This window comes from Hyaena hyaena, unplaced genomic scaffold (assembly GCF_003009895.1).
Source record: "Hyaena hyaena isolate Hyena2069 unplaced genomic scaffold, ASM300989v1 scaffold_41, whole genome shotgun sequence".
Classification (NCBI taxonomy): domain Eukaryota; kingdom Metazoa; phylum Chordata; class Mammalia; order Carnivora; family Hyaenidae; genus Hyaena; species Hyaena hyaena.
Genome location: NW_024080673.1, coordinates 150,207 through 175,572, shown reverse-complemented (window position 1 = coordinate 175,572; position 25,366 = coordinate 150,207). Strand labels below are relative to the sequence as shown.

General features: G+C 39.9%; 2 long non-coding RNA genes across 2 annotated transcripts in view; both read left to right on the top strand.

The window, feature by feature from the left end:
• The window catches only part of LOC120230391, a 114,001-nt gene extending 95,907 nt beyond the window's left edge, over nucleotides 1-18,094 (top strand). The window contains exon 3 of the long non-coding RNA XR_005527994.1: nucleotides 17,976-18,094. This is a non-coding gene — a long non-coding RNA (uncharacterized LOC120230391). The remainder of the gene's footprint in view (nucleotides 1-17,975) is intronic.
• A 4,697-nt stretch (nucleotides 18,095-22,791) lies between these two features.
• LOC120230390 lies at nucleotides 22,792-25,081 on the top strand. The gene is made up of 3 exons (XR_005527992.1): nucleotides 22,792-22,841; nucleotides 24,189-24,306; nucleotides 24,838-25,081. It is a non-coding gene; the product is annotated as an uncharacterized LOC120230390 (long non-coding RNA).
• Nucleotides 25,082-25,366: the final 285 nt, after the last annotated feature.

The window sequence follows — 25,366 nt, the reverse complement described above, 5'->3', positions numbered from 1 at the left end:
TCTTGGTGCCCATCCCCCCCCCACATCCATCAGTCCTCAGTTTTTGTCAGCATTCAAGAGTCTCTCATGGTTTGCCTCTCCCCCTTTCTCCCACCATTTCCCCCCTTCTTCTCCCTCATGGTCCTCCGTTAGGTTCCTCCTAATCCTCCTATATGTGCAAACATATGATATTTGTCCTTCTCTGCCTGACTTATTTTGCTCAGCATAACACCCTCAAGGTCCATCCATGTTGCTACACATGGCCAGATTTCATTGTTTCTCATTGCCATGTAGTATTCCATGGTATAGATAAACCACATCTTCTTGATCCATTCATCTGTTGATGGACACTTAGGCTCTTTCCATGTTTTAGCTATTGTGGAGAGTGCTGCTATGAACATTGGGGTACATGTGCTCCTATGCCTCAGCATTTCTGTATCCCTTGGGTAAATTCCTAGCAGTGCTATTGCTGGGTCATAGGGGAGTTCTATTGTTAGTTTCCTGAGGAACCTCCACACTGTTTTCCAGAGGGGCTGTACCAGTTTACATTCCCACCAACAGTGTAGGAGGGTGCCCGTTTCTCCACATCCTCGCCAGCATCTAGAGTTCTCTGATTTGCTCATTTTAGCCACTCTGACTGGCGTGAGGTGATATCTCAGTGTGGTTTTGATTTGTATTTCCCTGATGAGGAGGGATGCTGAGCATCGTTTCATGTGTCTGTTGGCCATCTGGATGTCCTCTTTGGAGAAGTGTCTGTTCATATCTTCTGCCCATTTCTTCACTGGGTTGTTTTCACTTTCCCACTTTAAAATCATCAGTTGCATAGGGCCCCACGTACCCCAATGTTCATAGCAGCAATCTCAACAATAGCCAAAACATGGAAAAAGCCTAAGTGTCCATCAACTGATGAATGGATCAAGAAGATGTGGTTTATCTATACAATAAAATACTACAAGGCAATGAGAAAGAATGAAATCTGGGCATTTGTAGCAACATGGATGGAACTCGAGGGTGTTATGCTGAGTGAAATAAGTCAGGCAGAGAAGGACAGATACCGTATGTTTGCGAGTAGGTGGATTAAGAGGAACTTAACAGAGGGCCATGGGGGCGAAGAAGGGAAAAAATAGTTGTGGAGAGGGAGGGAGGCAAACCATGAGAGACTCTTGAATACTGAGAACAAACTGAGGGCTGATGGGGGTCGGGGAGAGGGGAGTGGGGGTGATGAGCATGAAGGAGGGCACTTGCTGGGATGAGCACTGGGTGTTGTATGGAAACCAACTTGACAATAAACTACTTAAGAAAAAATAAAATCATCAGTGATTTATCATCATATGTGGTAGCAGTCACACTGGCTGGCAGGTTAACATAAATATGTAAAGTTCTATTGAATGTAAGACACTGGACTCTAAATTTCCAGTTTTGGGACCAAATACTTTTGGTATTTTAAGTTACCAGGCAATTCAAGTAAAAAGGCATCAGTGACTACCAGTTTGTAAGCAATGGGTTGAAGACAAAATCCACATTTTAATATTTTTCTTTTTTAATTTTTATTTAAATTCTAGTTAGTTAACATACGGTGCAATATTGATTTCAGGAGTAGAATTCAGTGGTTCATCACTTATATACAACACCCAATGCTCATCACAAGTGCCCTCCTTAATACTCATCAGCCATCTAGCCCATCACCCACTCACCTCCCTCTGTCAACTCACAGGTTACCCTCCATCATTAAAAGTCTCTTGTGGTTTGTTTCCCTCCTTCTCTCTTTTTTCCTCCCTTGCATATGTTCATCTGTTTTTTTGCTTCTTAAATGAATGAAATCATATGGTATTTGTCTTTCTCTGACTTATTTCGCTTAGCATAATACACTCTAGCTCCATCCTCCCTGTTGTTACAAATGGCAAGATTTCATTTTTTTTCTTTGATGGCTGAGAAATATTCCATTGTATATACAGACCATATCTTCTTTATCCATTCATCAGTCAGTGGACATTTGGACTCTCGATAATTTGGTCATTGTTGATAGTGCTGCTACAAACATTGGGGTACATGTACCCCTTCAAATCAGTATTTTTATATCCTTTGGGTAAATACCTAGTAGTGCATTTCTGGATCAAGGGTAGTTCTAATTTTAACTCTTAAGGAAACTTTATACTGTTCTCCAGAGTGGCTGCACCAGTTTGCAGTCCCACCAAGAGTGCAAGAGTGTTCCCCTTTCTCTATTTCCTCACCAACACCTGTTGTTTCCTGTGTTGTTAATGTTAGCCATTCTGACAGGTGTGAGGTGGTATCTCATTGTGTTTTGATTTGTATTTCCCTGATGATGAGTGATATTGAGCATCTTATTTCTCTTTTTTAAAAAAAATATTTGTTCATTTTTGAGAGAGAGAGAGCAAGCGAGCACATAAGTGAGGCGGGGGGTGGTGGTGGTGGTGGGGACAGAGAGAGAGGGAGAGAGAGAATCCCAAGCAGGCTCCTCACTGTTAGTGCAGAGCTTGACACACAGCTTGAACCCACAAACCACGAGATCATGACTTGAGCCAAAATCAAGAGTTGGACGCTTAGCTGACTGAGCCACCCAGGCACTCCTGAATATCTTTTCATGTGTCCACATTTTTAATCTTTGCCCTTAGGGTCATCTAAGATTGAATCCCAAGACAACTTTTTCCTGTCATCTCCTGGTCACCAGACTTTTGAAACCTCTCAGTAAGAGATTTATGGCCTAATCCCTCCATTGTCCCCAAATGATCTTTATTTCTGTGCTTTTTCTCAGGCCTTTGTCCCAGGAATTTTGTCCATTCATTCTAACCTTTTACTCAGTGGCCTTGACCTAGTTCTGGTCTCTCTTGCCTGACAAAGCATTCCTGGAATTGCATAGCAGAGTCTCCCTGGGTCGAGAGAAGCCACAGGCTCCTAGATCAGCTGTGCCTGGCATTTGCCACTCCTTAGCTTGAGCTCTGCTGGTGACAAAGAGCTCACCAGTGCCTAAGATGGCTCATGCCACCACTGGGCAGCACTGACTATTGAAAGTGTTGTCATAGATTAAGCCAAATCTTATCATCCTAACTTATGCCTTTTGAAGTCAGACAGGACAAGCCTACTTTTTCCTTTTAAATATTTGAAGAACAGTAGTTGTGTCCTCATCTTCTCTGAATGACCTCTCTCAGTCCCTCTCAAATCTTGCCTGTTTTCTGCAAGAGATCAGATTCAGTTTTTTTATTGTCGAACCAAGTTTCAAAGCCCTATAAGGAAGCATTTGACTTTTAGCAATGAGCGGGTGGTCAGACCAAAAGGGAAAAAGGTGCAGAGAAATACAAATGTGACACAGTTCACAGTACAGAATCCATTCCATTGAAAAGCCTTTTACAAAGAGTCATAATGCGTGTGTGTGGGAGAGGAGGGTGAATTTTGGGAGCTGTGTGTGTGCATGTAAATGTGTATTTATGGGAAGGCTGGTGTTGGGGAGGGGTTGGGGACTTGGGAGTAAGGTGGAGGGTTTTCTGAAACCCCTTCCTGAGGGAACCTGAAAAATCTATTTTGTTGATAACATATTTAATCTAAACTTGGATTTTGGTATATGTATCCACCCCTCTGCACTGAGAGTCTGTGGTACTTCCTTAGCAATTGACCTCATGCTTTCTTGTGACACTGTGAACTGTTGTGTCATTGTTGGCCTGGTGATTGAACTTTCTATTTTCCACAGGGAGAGGGTGAGACCCTCAGAGGGAGAGTTTGTGGTCCTGAGTCTGATGACTCTCATAACTTCTGGCAAAGTGGAGGATAGAGTGCAGGTGCTCACAAGCATTTGTTGTCAGACCCTCATAGAATGGAAAGAACCATAAATACAACGGAACAATTGCCCAGTGGGCCCTTTAGGCTAAATCAGGCTATTACTGGTATCATTGCATCTCAGGGTCTTTAAAAGTTATCTCTTTGAAAAGTCTTCCATTTAACTGAGAGATGTTTCTCTGTGGCTTCTACCGATTAGTCTACACAGAGCAAGGATTTCTGTTCCTTAGAGGAGCCCTTAGAATAGACAGCCATTATATCTCTTCTCATACAGGTAGTGTGTGTGTGTGTGTGTGTGTGTGTGTGTGTGTGTGTGTGTGGTATGATGGAAACATTATGTTTCCTTCATGTTTCCTTCATGTTTACCTGTAGTAAACCTTTGTAATAATGGGCTATGCCAATCAAGGGGTATATAAGTATTGAAAAAGTTTATATTATAAAAGCAAACGTAATATATAATTCATATATTTGAAAGAAGAGTATGAAAAAGAAGTAAGTATGATTTTGTATTTAGTTGGGGTGGGGTTTAGTCATGGTTTTTAATTGTATTTTCTCTTTCCCATGTCTACTGGTATAAATTTAAAGTATGGGCCTTTAAATAAAAATTTTAAAAATCTCAAGAAAAACGTCTCTGTTTTCCTGAGTTGATGACAAGTAAATGAATTCTTTGTGGAGACTCTCATCCCAGGAAGGAGCATGGTGAGCATTAATACCCATTTTCTGTATCTTGTTCTCATCTTTAGGAGGTTCCCAGCACAGTCCAGCGCTCTGTGTGTACCCTGAGCTCCTTAAGGACTGTTTATTGCCAGGCCTCTATTGTGCTAGGAAGGTTAAATTATGTTCGGCTTTCCAAAAAAAGGGCAGAGTCTGTGTATTTAAGCTTTGGTTTCAGCATCAGGTGTGAATTAGGGCAAGAAAGGATATAAATTAAAAAGGACCCAGGGGTGCCTGGGTGGCTTAGTCGGTTAAGCGTCCGACTTTCGCTTAGGTCATGATCTCGCGGTTCATGGGTTCGAGCCCCACGTTGGGCTCTGTGCTGACTGCCAGTTCAGAGCCTGGAGCCTGTTTCAGTCTGTGACTCCCTCTCTCTCTGACCCTCCCCTGCTTACGCTGTCTCTCTCTCTCTCCTAGAAATAAATAAAAATATTAAAAAAAAAAGGACCCATAATTGCTCACCAGCGCATTCCGTGTGGTTTGGATGTTAATTGAAAAGGGTAATTTTATTTTTCTTCTGAATACTTTACTATGCTTTCTAAATTTCTTCATGAGCATATATTAATTCATTAATTTATTCATTAATTTACTGCTTTCCCAAGCATGTACTGAAGTATGCTGGGTATTGAGTAAAATAAATAAAAAGAAGTCCTTGCCCTCAAGGAGCTTATTGTCTGGTGGAGCTGTTCATTTATTAGTAAGCAATTACTGTGAGGCAAGCATCATATCAAACATTTTACTTACATGATCTCACTTAATCCTCATAATAATTCCATGGCTAGGGATAATTATCTGGATTTAATAGATGAAGACTCCAAAGCTTAGAGAATATAAGCAACTTTGCTAGGACTGGAATTTGTAGACTGTTTTTTGGTCACCCATATTTGACCTCAGGCAAGGCCATGTGGCTGACTTTGACCAATGAGAAGAGGGGGAGAGAGGCCCCTCCTGAGCCAGACACTTTAAGATCAGCATGCAGTTTGTCCGAGACTGCTCAGTTAGCCTGGGTTCCAGAGTGAAAATGGCATAGAGTGTGGACACAGTCCATCCATAAAGGGCATGTAGAATGAATAAGAAATGAACAATTGCTGTTGGAAGCCACTAAAATCCTGGGGTCATTTGTTCTGCAGCATGGCCATCTGACTGGCACAAAATCCTTAAACCAACACTCTAGAGTACCTTCTTTTATAATTAGAAATAAATACTGTAGAAATTGGAGAAAGCATTATCTGGTCAGGACTTTTCAATATAAAGTGTTTATATGAAGTCAAGTATTTTTTTCCTTATGCCTTATCTACTACCACTCCTTCACTGTTACAGTGTTCCTTCCAGAGAAGTTGACCAGTTGTCCATAGGGCTTATCCTATATCTTGCTGTCTTGGTGCCCTTGCTGATACCTCTTCCTAAATGTTTTGTAGTTGAATTCAGTTCCACAAGCATTTTTGGAATGTCTTCTATTCTACTCCTTCAAAGTCCTGAGCTCCTATCTCCTTCATAAAGCCATCCCTGATGCTCTTAGACCCATGTGATCTCTCTTGCTCTCCTCCAGACTCTAATGCCATCATTTGTCACACATTACATGCTCCTCAGAACTATCTACTGCCATTTTTAATTGAAATAAGATTCACATAACATAAAATCTACCATTGTAACCACTAGAAGAAGGCAGTTCAGTGATTTTTAGTACATTCACAATGTTGTGCCACCATCTCCACCATCTAATTCTAGAACATTTTCACTACTCACCAATAAACCTCATACCAACTAAATAATCACTCTCCATTTCCCACCTTCCCCCAGTTCTGGAGGCTGTGAATCTACTTTTTATTCCTTATGGACTTGTCTATTCTGGGCATTTCACTTTAAAGAAATTAGATATTATTTGGCCTTTCATGTCTAGCTTCTTTCACTTGGCATAATGTTTTCAAGGTTCTTGCATGTTGTAGCATGTATCAGTACTTCACTCCTTCTTATGGCTGAATAATCTTCCATTGTAGATATACTAAATTTTGTTTATTCATTTATCTGTTGGTGGACATGTGGCTTGTTTGACATGTTTTTGTCAAACAAAAAAAAAATACAAGTTTTTGTGTGGAACTGTGTTTTTATTTCTTTTGAGTATGTACCTAGGAGTAGATTTGCTGGGTTTTATGGAACCCTGTCTCTTTAAGTCTCTGTTTTTCATTTTCTCTAAGAGATTTTGAGCTCCTGGGAGCATGAGTTTTCTAACTTTTTCTAGCTGTGATGCTGGAGTACATTCACTCCTTTGGCAAACATATGCTGTGTTGAGTGTTTACTTTGTGCCTGGTGCTTCCCTAAACATTGCAGTCAGGTTGATTATCATAGAGTTCTTGTGATCCAAGAGGTCTGATCTTTCCATCCAGTAGAATTCTGTATCTGAGTAATCTGGTCTTTGTATAAATATTCATCCTCAAAACATATGGCTCATCTCCCTAAAAACTCTCTGTTGCATTTTGTGATTACAGAAATAGTTTATACTTACTGCAGAAAACTTGGAAGTATAATCACATATAAAAAAAGAAACCAAACATTATTTATAATTCTATAACCCAGCAATAGACACTTCTAGCATATCACTAAATTTCCTTCCAGACCATTTTTAGTCTGATGCATGTATTTCCCATAACTGGGATCATCCTATGTTTATCAGACACCTCTTGTTTGCTGCTTCTCTCACCAGCCATGGCTATGCAGCCTTCACCCAGTTTCCCACAGGTGTAACTTGACATTGCCTCACCTCAGGAAAATACGATGTGCCTCTTGCTTCTCTGACACAGTGGTATCAGCGTGACACATCTCAGAGAACTGCTCAACATGGTCAGCCCAAACCTTTGACCAAAGGGACATTCCCTTTTGTTCCCTGGACTTTTCAGAGACAGAGAGATGAGCAATTGGCTTCTCCTTGTAGTGGCCAATGCAATACTTCATCTTTATATTCTCTCTCCCTCCTCCTCTGTTCAATCCTCGTAAGTCTTTACTCTTGCTCCCTGGGATCATATTCCTCAGTAAACCACCCACACAGCAAACTTAGCTGTAGATGTTCCTTTTGTGAGAACACAGGCTAAGGTACTATATAAGCAGTTTTCAACACAGATTTCATTTATGCCATGAATTTAGTATATATATACACACATACCTACATATATACATATTAACTTTTATTTATATGGATTATAATTTAAACTTATACATGCATATGTAGTAATATGTATATGTGAATATAAATGATATATATTGGCCTTCATCTCTACTCTCTTCTATGATTTCCCTGTAGCAGAGGGGCTGGAAGCCTAGGACAATATGTCCCAGAATCCTTTGCCAACTGGGTTCTAATTTAGCCTCTGTCAGTGAGAGGACTCACACAGCCTTAGAAAGCAGAGAGAAGCAGGAGGTAGTATTGTTCCTCTACCACTGAGAGTGAGTGTATACAGGTGAATGTGAAGTTTTGCAGCATATGGTGAATGTGAAATTTTGAAGAAGCTTCTATAGATTTACATGCAGTTGTAAGAAATAATATAGAGAAATCTTGTGTACATTTTAGCATTTCCTCCACTGGTACCATTTTGCAAGATGGTATATAATAGCACAATAAAGATGTTGACATTGATGCAATCTACCTATTATTCAGAGTTTCCCAGTTTTACTTCTTTTTTTAAATGTTTATTTTTGAGAAAGAGAGGGAAGGAGGGAGGGAGGGAGGGAGAGAGAGAGAGAGAGAGAGAGAGAGAGACGTGATGTAGAGAGAGAAGGAGACAGAAAATTCCAAGCAGGCTCTGTACTGTCAGTACAAGGCCTGATGTGAGGCTCAAACTCACAAACTGTGAAATTATGCCCTGAGCTGAAATCAAGAGTTGCTTAACTGAGTGAGCCACCCAGGCATCCCTGCTCAGTTTTACTTCTACTAATGTGTGTGTATATTTAGTTCTATACAGTTTATTAACATTTAAAGCATACAATTTAGTGATTTTTAGTATATTCACAGAGTCGTGAAATATTCACTACTATTTAATTCTAGAACATTTCCACCAACCCCAAAAGAAACTCTATATCTGTTGGTGTCCACTGCCTATTCCTCCCTACAGTTCTAAGTAGCTGTGGGTTTGGCTCTCAGCTTTGTCCAACAAAGCCAAGGGTAGCAGAAAAGATTACTATAGAATCCATGAAAATCAAGAGAGGTAAGAAGGAGGCTAAGGAGTCTCCCTGAGCTGCTTTCAGACTCCTGTATTTGTTGAGCATTCAGGGAAACAATGGAGAAAACGTGCAGAGAAACAAGTTAAGGCAGGGCAAAATATTCCATATGGTAACATGGCCTAAGGAGTTTAGGATGATAAGCAGGATGTAACTCCTACATGAACATTAACTAGATAAGCGAGGCATGGCTGCTGTTTTCAGCAAGGCCAGAAAGCAGTTTTCTGCTTTGCAATGCATTCCCTATATTCTCCTAGCCCATGACATAGCTACTTGATCTCCCACAGTAACCACTAGTCTACTTTGTCCATGGATTTGCCTATTCTGCACATTTTGTATCAGTGGGATCATAATATGTGGTTTTTTGTGACTGGCTTATTTCACATAGCATAAATAACATGTTTAAGATTCATTCATGTCGTAGCTGGTATCAGTACTTCATTCCTTTTTCTTGCATGATAATATTTAGTTGTATTGATGTACCACATTATTTCACCCATTCATCAGATGATAGAATTTGGGTTGTTTACACATTTGGACTATTATGATTAATGCTGCTATGAACACTGATGTGCAAGCTTTTGGTGGACATATGTTTTCATTTCTCTTTGGTATATACATATGAGTGCAATTGACATAGTAACTCTATGTTTAACATTTCAATGAACTTCCAAAGTATTTTACAATTTTATCACATCTGTAGGTGCTTGTATCTACCACTGTTATCAAGATACTGAACAGTACCATTACCACAGTGCTCTCTCATGAAACCCTTTTATAGCCATATTTACTTCCCTTCTCTGCTGCACCCCTCCCACCAAGCCCTGGCAATCGCTAATTTATTCTCCATTTTTGTCATTTCAAACATATTATACAAAATGGAATTATACACTAAGTAACCTTTTGGGACTGATGTTTTTCGCTCAGCATAATTCCCTGACAATTTATTCAAGTTGTTGTATGTGTTAGTTCATTTCTTCTTATTGCTGAGTAGTGTTGTATGGTCTGCATGCAGTGCAATTTATTTAAGTGTTCACCCACTGAAGGACATCTGGGTTATTTCCATTTTTGACTATTCTTAATACTGCTGCTATAAACTTACATGGACAGGTGTTTATGTGAATGTAGGTCTTCATTTCTCTGGTGTAAATGTCCAAGTGTTGTTTTGGGTTGTATGGTCAATGAATGTTTAGTTTTATAAGAAATTACCAAGTTGTTTTCCAGAGTGGCTTTACCATTTTCTGTTCTCACCAATCATGTATGAGGAATCCCATTTCTCTGCATCTTCACTAGCATTTTGCATTACAACTCCTTTGTTTATTGTATCTTTATCTAATCTCTGTTTACGATATCTTTCTATATGCAAAATTTCAAAAATTAGCCTTGTTAAAAAGTCCTCTTTCCATTGATGGCAGTGATCTTTATGTTACAGTTAGGGATGTGTTTTTTATTCTGATATTATGAAAGCCATTTCTTTTATTTTCTTCTGGCATTTTTATAGAGAGGCAACACAGCATAGAGTACCTAAGAATGGTTGGAATGTTCCCTGTGGTGATATTTGCTCTGTTTCAGTCTTGGCTCCACCACTTGCTACAATGCCCACTTTGGTTGACATGCTTCTCTAAATTTGTCTTAAATGATATCTCTGGTCCTTCAACTCTTACTTAGGTGATGCTTTTTTCATACTGTTCTTGTCCTGGTTGATCTCTGTTGGAGGTTTTCTAATTAGACAATGTCTATCTCAAGCTGACATACCCAGACCTGAGCACTCCACTTGAGTTAAGTTTTGACTGTGCAGAGAAAGTGACTGCTAATCTGGACTTTTCTGCCTGTTATCAGTGTTAGCCAAGATTGCAGTGACTTTTAGAGGCAACTTTGTTAACCCTGTGGACATTATTAAACTTCTAAAAACAAAACCCCATCATTTTTATATGAACTACTATTAAATTGAGCTCTTCTATCTTGTATTTCTGCATGCAATTTAATGATTGTTATCTGTTCTCAGAGTAGTTCCCTTGATTAATATATAGGTACCCCATTTATTCCTATGAATGCTTTTCACCTTAAAATGTATTTTGTCTTATAAAAATATTACTGTATTAGAATTTTCCTGCCGAGATATTCCCTGCATCTTCTGTCTTTACACTATTTTCAAGTTTCTAATATTATTTTGTTTTAGAATTATCTCATATGTAGTGTATATCTGGGTTTTTAAAAGAATCCTATTTAATACTCTGAATTTTAACAGGTGAACTTATTCACTTATATTTGTTGAAAAAACTGATATAATCGGACTCATTTATGCCATGTATTTTGCACTTTTATTTTATCATTCTATCCTTCCTCCCTTCCTGTTTTCTGCTTAATTTTTAAAGGTTCCATTCTTTGTCTCCTGATTGCAAATTATAGATGATCATTATATTTCTGGTTTCTAAGTGCTTATCATTAATGGTTTTAACATTTTCCCCAGATTTTTAAATGCCTAAAATTATTTAATATCTTTAACCTGTATTTCTTCTGTTCTTTTTTTAACCCTAGGGCAGAGCTTCATATTTTTTTTAAATTAAAATTAATCTTGTTAGTTTCAGTCATCTGGCTCAGCCACTGAATGATCTTGAGATCCTCATTCCAGTCCTTCAAGTTCTTTTCTTGTTTTGTGTCATCTTCAATTTAATATGCATGAGTTTATCCATTAAACTTAAAAGCAAAACTAAATTGGGGCACCTGGGTGGCTTAGTCGGTTAAGTGTCCGACTTTCACTTAGGTCATGATCTCGCGGTTCGTGGGTTCGAGCCCCGCGTCGGGCTCTGTGCTGACTGCCAGCTCAGAGCCTGGAGCCTGTTTCAGTCTGTGACTCCCTCTTTCTCTGACCCTCCCCTGCTCATGCTGTCTCTCTCTCTCTCTCCTCTAGAAATAAATAAAATTTAAAAAAAAAAAAAAGCAAAGCTAAATTAAATTAAAAAGAAAAGCAAAAACTAAACAGTCGAGACTGGGTTCAAGGCCCTATATTTTTCCTTTTAGGAATTCCATGCCTTGGGGAGTCAAACATAAAACCCACTCTCCTAAGCCATGAGTTGTGTCTGACAGTAACCAGCTTTCCCTTCTCTGATTATTACAAAACAGTGTTACCACTTTTCTCCCAAAGTTCCTGTCACTTCCACTCTGTCACTCAAGGCTGCCTGTTGATTAAAATTAATTGAGGAAAAGCTGTTCCTCCGATCCCTCACTCACCTTCGGGGTGATGAAATTGTCAATGATGGGAGGCAGGAATACATCAGATTCTCAGCCGTTACTTGAATGAGACCGCTGGCCAATGTTTAGGTAAGTCACGTAGCTGTGATAAGGTGAAGGTGCGGAGAAGAAGTGAATACAAAAAAGACACCATGCCTTCCAGCATAGTGTGGTGGAATCATAACACCTGGGAAGCAAAACCCTGGGTTCTAGCCTCCGCTCTGCTGCTGACAGTATCAAACGTCAGGAATGGAAGATTCTGCACTTTTACACACATAACAGATGTTAGACATGAGTTAGTTACCTTGGAGATTTCCCCCCACCTTCTCCTACTCACTCCTTAGCCTCTTGCAACGTTTTTGGACTTCACTCTTCTGATGAAATTGTTTTCTCCTCCTTGACTAAAACCCCAGAACCTCGTTTTTCCTGTTTTGTTTGTTTTTTGTTTTTATTCTAGGAATTCTCTCTTGTATTAGCACTGTGGGCCCTCTGCTTCCTTTCTGAGTTTCCTCTCTTTTTTTGTTTCTTTGTGACTGAATTGTCCTGATGTCTTCCTGCCTCTTTCCCTTGCTACTGTCTCTTGTTCCTTCCCCTTTTACGTAAATCCAGGCTTCCACCCAAGGCTCTGCCTGCTGGGTGTCTTCCTTCTGCTCTTTAAATGTAAACATGCCCCACATGGAACTTTCCATGTTATACGTGAAAGGACTCTATCCTTGATTTCTCCATTTTTCTTATTAGTACCATCATTTCCTCAGTAACGCTGACTCAGGATCCTGAATCCTAGTGTTGGGTGCTGAGCTGTCTCCTGTATGACTGAATTAAATAAATGTGTACTGAGTGCCCATTGGTAGTGCTGGGTTGTAGGCTTTTTGCACTGAAGAGCTTAGGTCTGGTGAATTGCAGTGAGGACACTATATAACCGGAGCCGCTGTCAGCATGTTCGTGTGCACTGGTAGCTCAGAGACAGGAGGGATGGGTAGATGTCACATATTCATGGAGGACCTACCAGGTGCCATTTCCCACACTATGCTGTTCATATAGACTATCTCAGTTGAAGCTTATGACCTTCTGAGGTAGATATTACAGCCAAGAAAAGGTGAATTCAGTGGGGTCAGGCTATGTGGCTACTTAATAAGTGCTGGGATCAGGATTGAAAATTGCATCTATTACCTTTTTGGGATAGCGCATTGCTCCCTGGGCTGTCACAGAGCAAGTGACAAGTGTGTTAATTGTTTATAGTTTAACTATCCTCAGTAGTCCATACATAGAAAATAAATCATAGCATAGGAAATAGGATGTAAAAAGGTACAGAGGTATGAAAGAGTGTGCATTAGATTTTGAAGTAGAAATTAGGGAGGAGGTTTAGGCAGAAAAATGATACATTAGATTTCAGGCATGTTCAGTTTGGGGCATTTATAGGCTGTCCACATTGGCAGATCAGTGAATAGTTGGAAAGATGAATTTGGAGTTTAAGACAGAGATAGGGAATGAGAAATTTAAATTTATGTTATTAGTGCAAGGTAGGAGGAGTTGGAGCTGTGGACACAGAAAAGTGATCTAGGTAGGAAGTACAGGACCAAAATATAAAAGATACGAGCGAGGAGCTATGGTGAAGGTCAAGGCCAACAGGATTTGCAAAGGGATAATTTGGAATCAGGACAAAAAACGCCAGTTGAATCTGGCAACCAGGAAGTCATGGGAGAAATTGGTGTGAGTAGTTTAAATTCAGAGATAGAAAGTGGAATGTAAGTTTCAAGGGACTGGGACATGAGCTGGGAATGAAAAGCAAATTAAAAAATAAAAGAGTAAAAATACACTCTTTTAAGATCAGAATGTTTGAATTTTTTTTATGTGGTATCTTATCCCATCTTCAAGGCCCAGCTCAAATGCAGGCTCATCTATTAAGTTTCATCCTATACCCCTCTCCCTGTCTGTGTTTCCAGGTCATTTTTCCTCCATTGTAATCTGACCACAATCCAGTCTGTTATTTGAGAACAGCCTCTGGAACTAGATTGTAAGTTCCTTGAGATGTGAGACCTTTTCCTGGTGTCCCCCATAACATTCAGCTGAACACAGTGGCTGCTCCCTCCATGGCTTGCACACAGTAGGCACTCATGAAATATTTGCTGGACTGAGTGACTTAGAAACTAGCGCCTCAGAAAGCAGTGTAAATTCTTGTAATAATTCCGGTGAAATATACCTTACCCCCTCTTCTCCCTTCCTTCCTTTCCTTTTCCTTTTCCTTTTTCTTTTTTTCCTCTGAGGGGATAGAGTATATGCTGAGTGAATGAAATGTTGGTAGATATTCTGACTGGAATTTCTTCCAGGCTAATGGGGTCTGTGTTCTCAAGTGAGATAGCTCAGTCAGTGATTCTTTCAGTACTTTAAATATTTTGTCTACATGAAACCACACAATTAGCATAAAGTTTTGTTCAACTTGACATTTGGATCAATTTGTTAGAGCTTTGAAACTGATTTATCTAGGACTTTTGACTTTGTTTAGAAATGAACTTACAGGGGTTCTGATCATTCTCAGTGTTCTGGATAAAATAAGGGCCATGAAATGGAGAAGGAAGGATGCTAACCAAAAAGAGAGAAAGCATTGCTATACACTGTTCTAGAAAGAACACTGGACTTAGTGAGTCAGGGTGTCTGATCTTTGGTTCCAGCCCTCTGCTCCCAATTAGCAGTCCTATCCTACTCAACTGTTCCCTGTGTTTTGGTCTCTGAATGTATAAAATAAGGTGGTTGGACAAGATGTCTCTAAGATCACCTTTTCTATTTTACCATTTCATGAAAAACGTTTCTACAGTGATATCCTATAAAACATTTCTGTTCTCATGCTCTTTACTTTCCAATATCCATTTGGCAATGAGCACAGAATTATTGAAGGAGGAAAGCTCAAAACTGGCTCCTTTCCTTCCTCCCCTCCATCTTTAGTCCTGCCTGCTGTTATTATAAAGAACTAATTGCAGCTTAATGGCCCTGGTTTGATTATTGAACTGTAAGCTCTGCAGAGAAAGAGACCGTGTCTAATCTCCTCCGTGGATCACCCAGAACTGTGGTTCCACATCCTATGTGCATTGCTCTACCTGTTTGCGTAACTGACCATTTGAATGCTTTACTGTGTTGAATCTGTGTGGTGACCTGTTGAAGGTGAATTGCTCAGCTTAGCAGGTAATTCATGATTCCTATTTGTTGCTATTGATTTTAATTATGTGCTGTATTTTTATAAATATTCTACATAGACCTAGAATCTTACAAAAGCACAGGTAGGAGATGTTCGTGTGTGTGTGTGCGCGCGCGCGCATGTGTGTGATTGGATACATATATATCTATATATAGATATGATTGAAAATAAAAACCAGCAAAAAGGAAGAAAGTCCCCAGCAGTGACTTCTTCGTTTCATTTTTGCTTGCAGTCTAGGTGGCAACTCCTGAAGCTTCTGGCTCCCTGAGTTCTGAGTAGTTCCTCAATTGGGTTCTAGGACTAAGGCAAGGGTGGGTGGATAGTAAGAACTTTCTTACCAGACATGACAAGAGTGATAGTTATTTTAATGTAAAGACTGGTTAAAAATGGCAATCTGAAAAAAAAAGCATATACAACTCAAACCTCGTATGTCATTCTAAAACCTGTGAATGCATATCCTTTCCTCAATATTTTTTTTAATGTTTATTTACTTTTGAGAGACAGAAAGAGACAGAGTATGAGTGGGGCAGGGGCAGAGGAAGAGGGAGACACAGAATCTGAAGCAGGCTCCAGGCTCTGAGCTGTCAGCACAGAGCTCAGCATGGGGCTTGAACTCAGGAGCCGTGAGATCATGACCTGAGCTGAAGTCGAATGCTTAACTGACTCAGCCACCCAGAAGCCCCTCTCAATCTTTTGATGTAGGGCTGAGGCTTTAACCCTTGCATACACATTATCAACCACCCTTTTTCTCTGTCTCTTAAGGTGAGGAAACTTAGACTCTTATAAAGAAGTCTGAGCACAAAATACTTGTAGATATTTACTGTAATTTTCCAAGGCTTATAGAATATCTTCACTGTCACCTAATTAAACAACTTTGGAATCTTTCTACAGTATTCAACCTACTTTTCATAGAATTAGCTCTTTTTTTCATTCATATTTCATCAGTTTATGTAATATTTACTTGTATTATATAATTTAAGTAGCCTGTAAAACTGTTAATAGGGACAGGAACAATTTCAGCATGCTTTTGGCAGGCATGGATTATAAACTGGTGGGCACAAAAGCATGAGGACTTCTATAAGTGGTCTACTAGCCATGTGACTGGATTGAACCACAGGCATCAGCCACTGTATTTTGTAGAGCAAATGGAGGGTGACAGTTCATCTGTTGACTTGGTTAGTGGAGAGCCCTCACAAGAGCATGGACTGTGCCTTTAAAGTATCTCTTCAGCCCGAAGCCAGTAGTGTTCTTCATCTTGCTGGAGGTCCTGCTCAAAATGGCCAAAGCTTATTTTTGTCTGATACTTAACTCTATGGACTGAGCGCACCATGGGCTGATTTTCTTTCTTTCATCTGTGTAGCCTGCTCATGGGCAGGCACAACTGTCTCAGTACTGATTATGCACCACTACGGAGGTAGTCCTGGACAAATCTTTATTATTGTCACCACTAGTAGTAAATATTTTAGTGTACTTAGAAATGGGAGGTATGTAAGATGCTGAGAATGCAGAATATAAATTATGGCCCCTGCTCTTAAGAAGCATGGAATCTAGTTGGAAAGGAAGGATGTTTGTACATCTGGACATACATATATATGGAAAGATAATACTATGGAACAATATATGCAAATCACTGAGTGAGTTGGAGAGATGGCAAGGGTTATAGGAATTTGCATAGACTGAATGTTATAGTCTTATTGATGTTTTACCCAAGGTTTTAAATCATTCTTTTTTAAAATTGAATCATAACTGACACACATGTTATATTGGTCTCAGGTGTACAACATATTGATTTGGTAATTCTATACATTACTCAGTGCTCAACACAGTATAGTCACCATCATTCACCATACAACATTATTATAATAACGTAGATATCTCACAAGAGCATGGCACAAACTCATGCACATGTATGCCCTCTCTCTCAAAATAAATACATTTTAAAAACTTAGAAAAAAGTTATTGGGGGAGGTGGTTGAGATTCGTCAGAGGAGACAGGGCTCAAGCCATACTCAGGGTTTCGTGGAGGATCTAGCCAAAATGGAATTTAGCCCATGTGACCTGACCAAATTGAGCACTCTTGACATTAGATACCTCACCAAGGAAGGGGAGCTTAATTGTTTTGGAACTAGAAAGTGTCACCCTTCCCAATACCCCTTTCTCCTGCCTCTGTTCTAGGAAAGAAAAGTTTTACAATGTGAGCTTTTCCCCTGAAGATGTATGTGATGAATGAAAGATATGGCTGCTTCTGGACCAAAATATGTCTGCTCTGGGCCCCTGAGAAGTCCGATTTTTAGGGAAGAACTTAGAGAGCTGTGTGCGGTTTCAGAGTGTCATCTGGAAAGGATGGTAGAGTATGTCATCCTCAGCAGGCTTAGTCCATGATGAGTTGATCTATGAGTTCAGTCCTTCAAAACATGACTCCTGCTCAGAAGCAAAAAATAAATTCTTTCTTAAGCTTATTTCCTCCTAGGACAGAAGAATGGTTATCTAATTATTATTGTCTTAGCTAGCTCATTTTATTCAACAAAGCATTTGGCCAATTAAAACCTGGTTCTAGCTGGGTCTTATTGATTCATCTACATTTTCTCTTACTCCTTGTATGTTTCAAACCAAATCAGAAGCTCAATATCTAACTCTAAACAGAGTGGTATCATTTCCAAAGTGAGATAATTATAGTCCTAATTGGTGGAGAATGCTTTCACACGAGGTGTCACTGGGTTTCCTCTTCCTGCGGCTCTGCTAGAGGTGAGCACAAAAAGAACATTAAGATATTCTTCTGTGCTGGAGCAGTCTGGCCTGAGATTAGGTTTTGTTAAGGAATAGTGGGCCTGGAAACTGAACTTTGATTTCTTTTGCCTTGCAGTGCACACAGGCACTTCCACCTGCTGAGGAGGTATAAGGAACTATGGATGAGTTGGTGACTTGCGAATGGACCTGCTCGAATCCTCCCTTCCCACAGGTGGATCACAGTCCTGCATGTTCCTGGAGGTACTTGAGGGTGACAGTTATATATGGGAGTCTCTGTGTTGCTTCCTTTTTTGTGCCATCTCTATGAATTTCCCCTTTTGCTACTAAAGGAGCCCTTCATCTGTTGTCTGTCTTCCCTGTGAGCGTACAAAACCATGATTTTTAGAAGTTTTTATTTAAATTCCAGTTAGTTAACACAGTGTAATATTAGTTTCAGGTGGATAACATGGTGATGCAACACTTCCATACAACACCTGGTGCTCATCACAAGTGCACTCCTTAATCCCCATCGCCTGTTTCACCCATCCCCCCACCCATCAATTTGTTCTCTATTGTTAAGTGTCTGTTTCTTTGCTCCTTCCTTTCTTAGCCACCCCTATGAATTTCCCTTTTTGTCACTCAAGGAGCTCTACCTCTGTTTGTTGTCTGTCTTTCCAGTGAGAGTACAAAACCATGACTTTTCATGGACGTATCCACAGTATCTAGAACAGAGTTTGCACATCAAAGGCACTCATTAAATATCTGTAGAATGAGTCAGTTCTCTAATTGTGTATATTGGTAAATTCCCACCAACCCACTGTCTCCTACGTCAACCACACACTGGACAATAGTCAAGATGCCAGCTGCTGATGGGGAAAAGGTAATGGTGATGGTATAGCAAGTGGGGAAATGGTAAAGCTGGTGGGGAAAGGTAATGGTAAAACATTGCCATAGGATCTGGGACACTGGACAGGTTATCAAAGGTGGGTCTGCAAGAATTCTGTTATCAAAACCAAGACTAGAGCTTTGATTCCATATTTCCCTAGACTAAGGCTTCAAGTCCTGGGGTGGATCGCAGTCTCCATAACAGTCTTTGACCTTGAACTAAGAAGAGATGAGCATCACAGGGACAGAAATTGAGGCAAAGTGTGATTGAGCTTTATCTCCAACTCTTTTGGCCGATGGAATGCCTATGAATCCATTGGAATCAGGCATTTTTGGTCCGTGTGGGGCAGAGTGATGCTTTCGTTGTTAAATAGCTGAACTGTGGGCAAATAATTATTTCAATCTCTTTATTGAGAAAAATTTAAAAAATCACCTCAATATCCTTCCTACTTACCTCTGAAAACTGACTGCTTGGTAGCAGAAAAAGAAATATCTTTCTTTCCACATGGTGCCCCATGATGTCCCAGAATACTGGCAGAAGAGAGTAGGCAAGCTCCAAAGAACTAATTTCAGGCACATAATCGGTCGTATTGGCTCATGGCACGGGGAAATCTCCTCATATTTATTCCATTAGAGTTTGTTGGGTGTCTGCTGCCCTGTCAACCTTCACTGCTCTGTTGGAAGACAGTGCCAGTCGCTCCTCTTCTCTTGCCACAGGTCTGTCTGGTCTCTGGGCCAGTGCAGTAGATCTCCTGGCCGCTGACAACCCAACCCCTATCAATTTGGCCTGGATTTATTGAACTGCATTACTAGGGAATTATGTATCACACGGACATCAAGGCCATATATAGTGAGTCCTGTCCTATATTTCTAATTTCCCCTCTGTGTTTGCACCTCTCTCTGCCCAGAATTTTTTTGTGTTCCTCTGAATTTCCACATCACCGACTATAAAGTGCCCATTTCTCTTTCCTGGCTGCTCCCTTGTGTTATTTATGATGGGCTCAGGAGAAAGTGTCCATTCAAATCAGAAAGAGATTATATCAGAGAAGAGAGAGATTTGGCAATGTTATTTGGAGTTGCAACCTTTGACATTAAAAAATTAAAAAGTGCCAAGCAAAGGCTTCAGGGGAAGATGACTGTCGAGCGTGAGGCAGCCGACAGGAAAGTCCTCTTGGCTGATGATTGGCTGGGGGCACTACTGAATGTGTGATCTAAGAGTTTTAGCAATTGATTGCTTTTTTTGGTGAAAGAATTCTTTAAGAATAAGCAGATTAAAAATGGTTATTGTCCCCCACTTTTTACCAGGGCTAACATAATCAAGTGAATTATCTTTTAATAAATACGACAGAGGAGCCAACCCTTGGGGACACTGAAAGCTTCCTGCTCTATCTTGTCCAATCACTACAAACTCCAGGGGTCCCTGTTCAGTGAAACAATTCAAAAGACCTCTGGTATTCTCACTAGCTTTCTGAAAATGTTAGCATAAATTCTGTAGTAACGGATGGATTTGTTTGCTCCCCAACACTGATGGTTAGTGTGAATTCTGCATTTAAAAGGACCTTGAAACATGTGCCCAGGACATTGCAGGATAAACCCCTTGTTTCCAGATGTGCTAATGATGCCAGGAATAATTCAGAAATTGCTCAGACTGACATTCTGCCTTCAAATTTGGGCTCATTGGCCCCCATAAACTTGCCATTTCAGCTTGAGGATCTGTGCAATCCCTTATGGGTCTGAAACTGTGTGGTTCCATGATAGATGGGGGAGTTTCTAAGTTTTGTTATCATTGCATGTTTTCAGATTAAGTGAGCTAAGAACATGTCCTGTTGCAAGGAAGTGTGATGTTCAGTGCTGTAACCTCTATTGACCCACCCCTCAGCCCTGAGGTTTGGTTCTTCTTCAAACTACCAGGATGTGCCCTGCCACCAACCTGGTTTCTTGAGCTGGTAACCTCCGAGTCCACCTTGGCTCCTGTCTGTCCCTTAGTCTCTACACCAGCTCATTACTGAGGCCTCTTGTGTTTTCTCCCTAATTACCTCTTGAGTCTTTTTGCTTCTTTCCATCAGTCTAGGGCAAGCTGTTTTTCTCTCTCCCGGACAACTGTAAGAGCCTCTTAGCATCCTTACTGCTAATCTTGCTCCCCACCCACCCTCTAACCAGTCTGCCTGAAGGAACTTGTGTGATGCTAACAATGCGAACCATTGAGGTTTTAGGCAATCCTGAGCCTAAAACATATGTGGTTTAAAGTCCAATATCCTCACTGTGGCTTTGAAGGTTCTGCATGATGTGATCCTTCCTTGCTTTTCTAGTCTTGTACTATCGACTATGTTCTTTCTGGGCATGTTGGCTTTCTTTCAGCAATATGTCAAGCTCTTTCCTGCCTTTGGTCCTTGGCTAGTGTACTTTTCTCTACTAGGAGCACTTTCCACACCCTCCCTTCTCGACTTCACGTAGCCAACTCCTATTCAACTTAACATTTCAGCCTAGATTTTACTTCCTCCATGGAGTCTTCCTCATTAACTCTAGCTACGTTGGGATCACTTCCTCTAAGCCTTTACAAAATATTGTAAAGTGGCACAAATCTCACTAATAACTGATTGCTGTATGCCTATTGAGTTGCAGGCTGCATGAGGACAGGGGTGGCATCTGTATTGTTCACAGTGCCTGGAACAGATCAGATGCTTAGTAAATATTTGTTGCATACATGAGGAACTGTAGAAATGGTTGATCACTCCTTCTTAAAGGTGTTTTTCATATAGAATATCTCTCTATATACATATATATATATATTTAACCTGGCTGTGTTATCAGCATTCTGGATAAGTTTCATTTTATTTTTATTTAAAAAAATTTTTTTTTAATGTTTTTATTTATTTCTAGGAGAGAGAGAGAGACAGCATGAGCAGGGGAGGGTCAGAGAGAAAGGGAGTCACAGACTGAAACAGGCTCCAGGCTCTGAGCTGGCAGTCAGCACAGAGCCCGACGCGGGGCTCGAACCCACGAACCGTGAGATCATGACCTAAGCAAAAGTCGGACGCTTAACCGACTAAGCCACCCAGGCGCCCCAAGTTTCATTTTAATTAGTCATCCTGGGGTACCTGGGTGGCTCAGTCGGTTAAGTGTCCAACTTTGGCTCAGGTCATGATCTCACAGTTCGTGGGTTCGAGCCCCACGTCGGGCTCTGTGCTGACAGCTAGCTCAGAACCTGGAGCCTGCTTCAGATTCTGTGTCTCCCTCTCTCTTTGACCCTCCCCTGCTCACGCTCTCTCTCTCTTTCTCAGAAAGAAATAAAACATTAAAAATTTTTTAATTAGTCATCCTGTATCAATCTTTTTGTAGCCATTTGTGTTCAGATGGAAATGTAAATATGGTTGTCTTCCATACTGTAGCCTTTTTCCTTTTTCCTTTTTTTTTTTTTTTAGTATTTTTCAGGGTCTGTGTCTTTCTTTTCTATTTCTACATACTTTTCAAACACATACAATGAAGTTTTTGAGGGATAGGAATGGATTAGAGGCATTCATCTTGTACTATTTTGGTGCTTAATCTCCTAAAAGCATTTCTTGGTAACATGGTGAAATTTATAACCGTCCCCAGTCATAGTCCCTCTTGGAAATATTGCTGAGTAAAAACAACCCAAGTTAAAAATGAAAAAGTTTGTTGGCCTGCCACACATTCCAGTTATAGAATTGCTCCTGGTGACTTGCCTGGGGCTGAATCTCAGCCTTTATATTTATGAAACTTTGCTGCCATAAAGTGAGTAGGTGAGAAATGGTGTTATGTTGTGCTCATGAGATTTGCTTCAGTGGGATGGATGCCATTTCATTACACAAGATACCGTGGATTTTGGCGTCTTCAGGTTGCACTAGCCCATCTTTCTGTCATGATACTGGACATTTTCAACTAATTGTTACTGCTTTGGTTTGATAGAAACATTGGCATCATTCTTGCCATGGGCGGCATCTTCTTGGGTTTTCCTGAAGGATCCAATGCAGCTTTAAGCTTTTTCAAAGACAGATGGAGGCTTCAAATGGTTATGTGAAACCATCCCTCCTCATGTTCCTGGAAGACTTCAGTGTTTTCATTTATTTTCAGCAAGGACAGTCAACATCATCAGCATGTATGATTATCTCAATAATGAATTTAATTTACCCTTTTGAGTTGAGAATTTTTCTTTAGCATATTTATGATTTTAGTATTTAAATTTCAGGAAATATTTTATGTCTACTTTTTTGCTTTACCTGGAAGTAACCTTTATATTAGTTTTTGGAATCAACATTTGACAAATTATCCTAATTTCAAAAACACTTCTAATGTTAATTGCATTGACTATCTGTATGTTTTTCTTGTATGTATACAGTAAACTTAAGGTCATTTAGATTGTTCTGTTTTGGGAGAATTTAGGTCCCTTGCCTTTCCTTTTATCTTTCTTTCATTCTTTCTTTTCCTTTTTTTCTTCTTTTTTGTGTCTCTCTGCCTGCCTTTTGAGCTGTTTTTCTCTCCACAGAAGGAGGAACAGAGCCATATGAGCTAATCAACACATGCTTATCATGTGTATATGCCTAATTCTGTCTCTACTCTGTGAGAGCTTGCTGTTCACCTAGGAGGGGGTACCCCTGAAAAAGTTGTGATCCATTTAAGATGGCTCATTATGAGGTAGTAGGTTGATGGTTCAGACTACATGAGAGGGATGAGAGGTTGCTGAGAGAGAAGACAGAAAGGCAATGCTGAGGAGATGCAGCCTCTGAGTTGCAAAGGCTTCAGAGGATTTGGGAGAAGTAGACACAGAACAGATAGCATCAGAGACCTTCAAGGGACCAGTTTTCAGCCAGGGACTTATGATGGGCAAACAGGGGACTTTGGGGGCAGAGTGGGCTGGCTTACAGAGAACTTTGATTGTTGGACAGGGCCTGACTTCAGAGGGTCATGTAAGAGGATTTTTGGCTTTGTGTGGTAGGCAAAGGGAAGGCATTGATGATTTTGACCCAATCCCTGAAATTCAAAAGAATTAGCATGATTCCTTGTAAGGAGCTTTGGCTAAAGCCTTGACAGAGCAAAAACTGAATGAAAGTTTCAAATTAAGTTTGGAGAGATTTGTCAGTTAACTTTAAAAGTTTTAATCCTTTTAGTTTTCAGAGATGAGTAAGAATTAGCTTAATGTCATTTTTGCCTTTTTTATCTTGTCCCTTTATATGTTCATTGATAGGAGATTTGCATTTGAAAAGTTTTATTATATATTCCAGTAGGAAAATTGCACATTGTTGATAAATGTATCTTTTATAATCCTTGCTGTTATTGGAACACTACTAATTTTATTAACACTTTCTCAAAGGAAAATGAAAGTGAAATAAATGCCCATGCAGCCCCTTCATTATCTTGTCTGCCCTTGCCTTACTTGCGTTGCCAAAATTCTAATGGAGAAAAAAAGGGGGCTGCCCAGTAATTTTCTTTTCATATGACATTTCAGCACTCCTCCAGTCCATCGCTGTAATGAAAATTGGCAGCTCTTGAGAAAAACAGTAACCACTCAGAGGAAAGTACCTGCTCCATGGACCATGAACAGCAGAGGAACCACTTTAGCCCAAGTATGATGCCATTTTTCAAAAGTGTTAGAGGCAAAACCCAGTTAGATGCTCAAAGCTAGTTTTTCTCAGGGCAGGAGATAGGCAGACCATTCCATCCCAAATGTCTAGTTATCCATATTTATCTTGTTTAAATGATTAAATGTTTGTAGTTTAAAGCAATAATGTCCCAAGGGCATTATTCAGCAAGAAGTTAGGGCACAAGATATCTTAATAGCATTAACATCAAAGACTGTTAGGTCCTTATCAGTTGCTTTTTCCTTTTTTATGGAATGTTCCATTCACCAGCAGTTAAAGCAATATCAGATTGATGTACTCTAAAGAATGACTAAGATATGATTTTCTTGTCACAAGAATGGTGTTTTAACAAATAGACCAGTTCAATGTTGAATTTTGAAGGGGCTATCTTAGGTCTGTGTTTATTGCTGTGATGGGGCAGTGATCAGAATATGCTAGCAACTTTGCTTTGAGAATTTCTCTGAGACAGTCGATAAGACACAAAAAGTAATCACACTCCTTTCTTTTAAACCTCAGATAATACCACCAAGCAGTGTCACCCACAATTTTAATTCAGCTTTGCTCTGAGCGACTTTTGGCTGTCCTCTAAATAAGCTGCACTATGAAGGCATGAGTATATTTCATCAATGAAGATCATCAAAAGAGTGTGCTTAAGGCTATGAGGGAAGTTTCAAAAGTGGGTCCCCACGTGATTTTCATCAGTGGAAACATCATTGGAACAGCATCATTTCTCCAAATGATGATATTGAATAAGAAAATATGCAACTAAGTATATTCATTCTTTGGCATTTGTTACAGTTAAGTGGTGTAGTAATTAACAGCATGAGATTTGGACCCAGACAAACTGGGTCTGGGTTTGAATTGCAGTTCTGCTACCTTGGAGAAGTCACTAGCTATGAGTTTCAGATTCCTCAGGGTAATAGGGAGATTGGAATTGGAATTGGAACTTGTTAGGACTAAGTTAATTAGAATGAAGGTAAACTGAATTAAATATATATGTGTATATGTGTGTAGTTATATATTCATCCACATATCCATACCCATC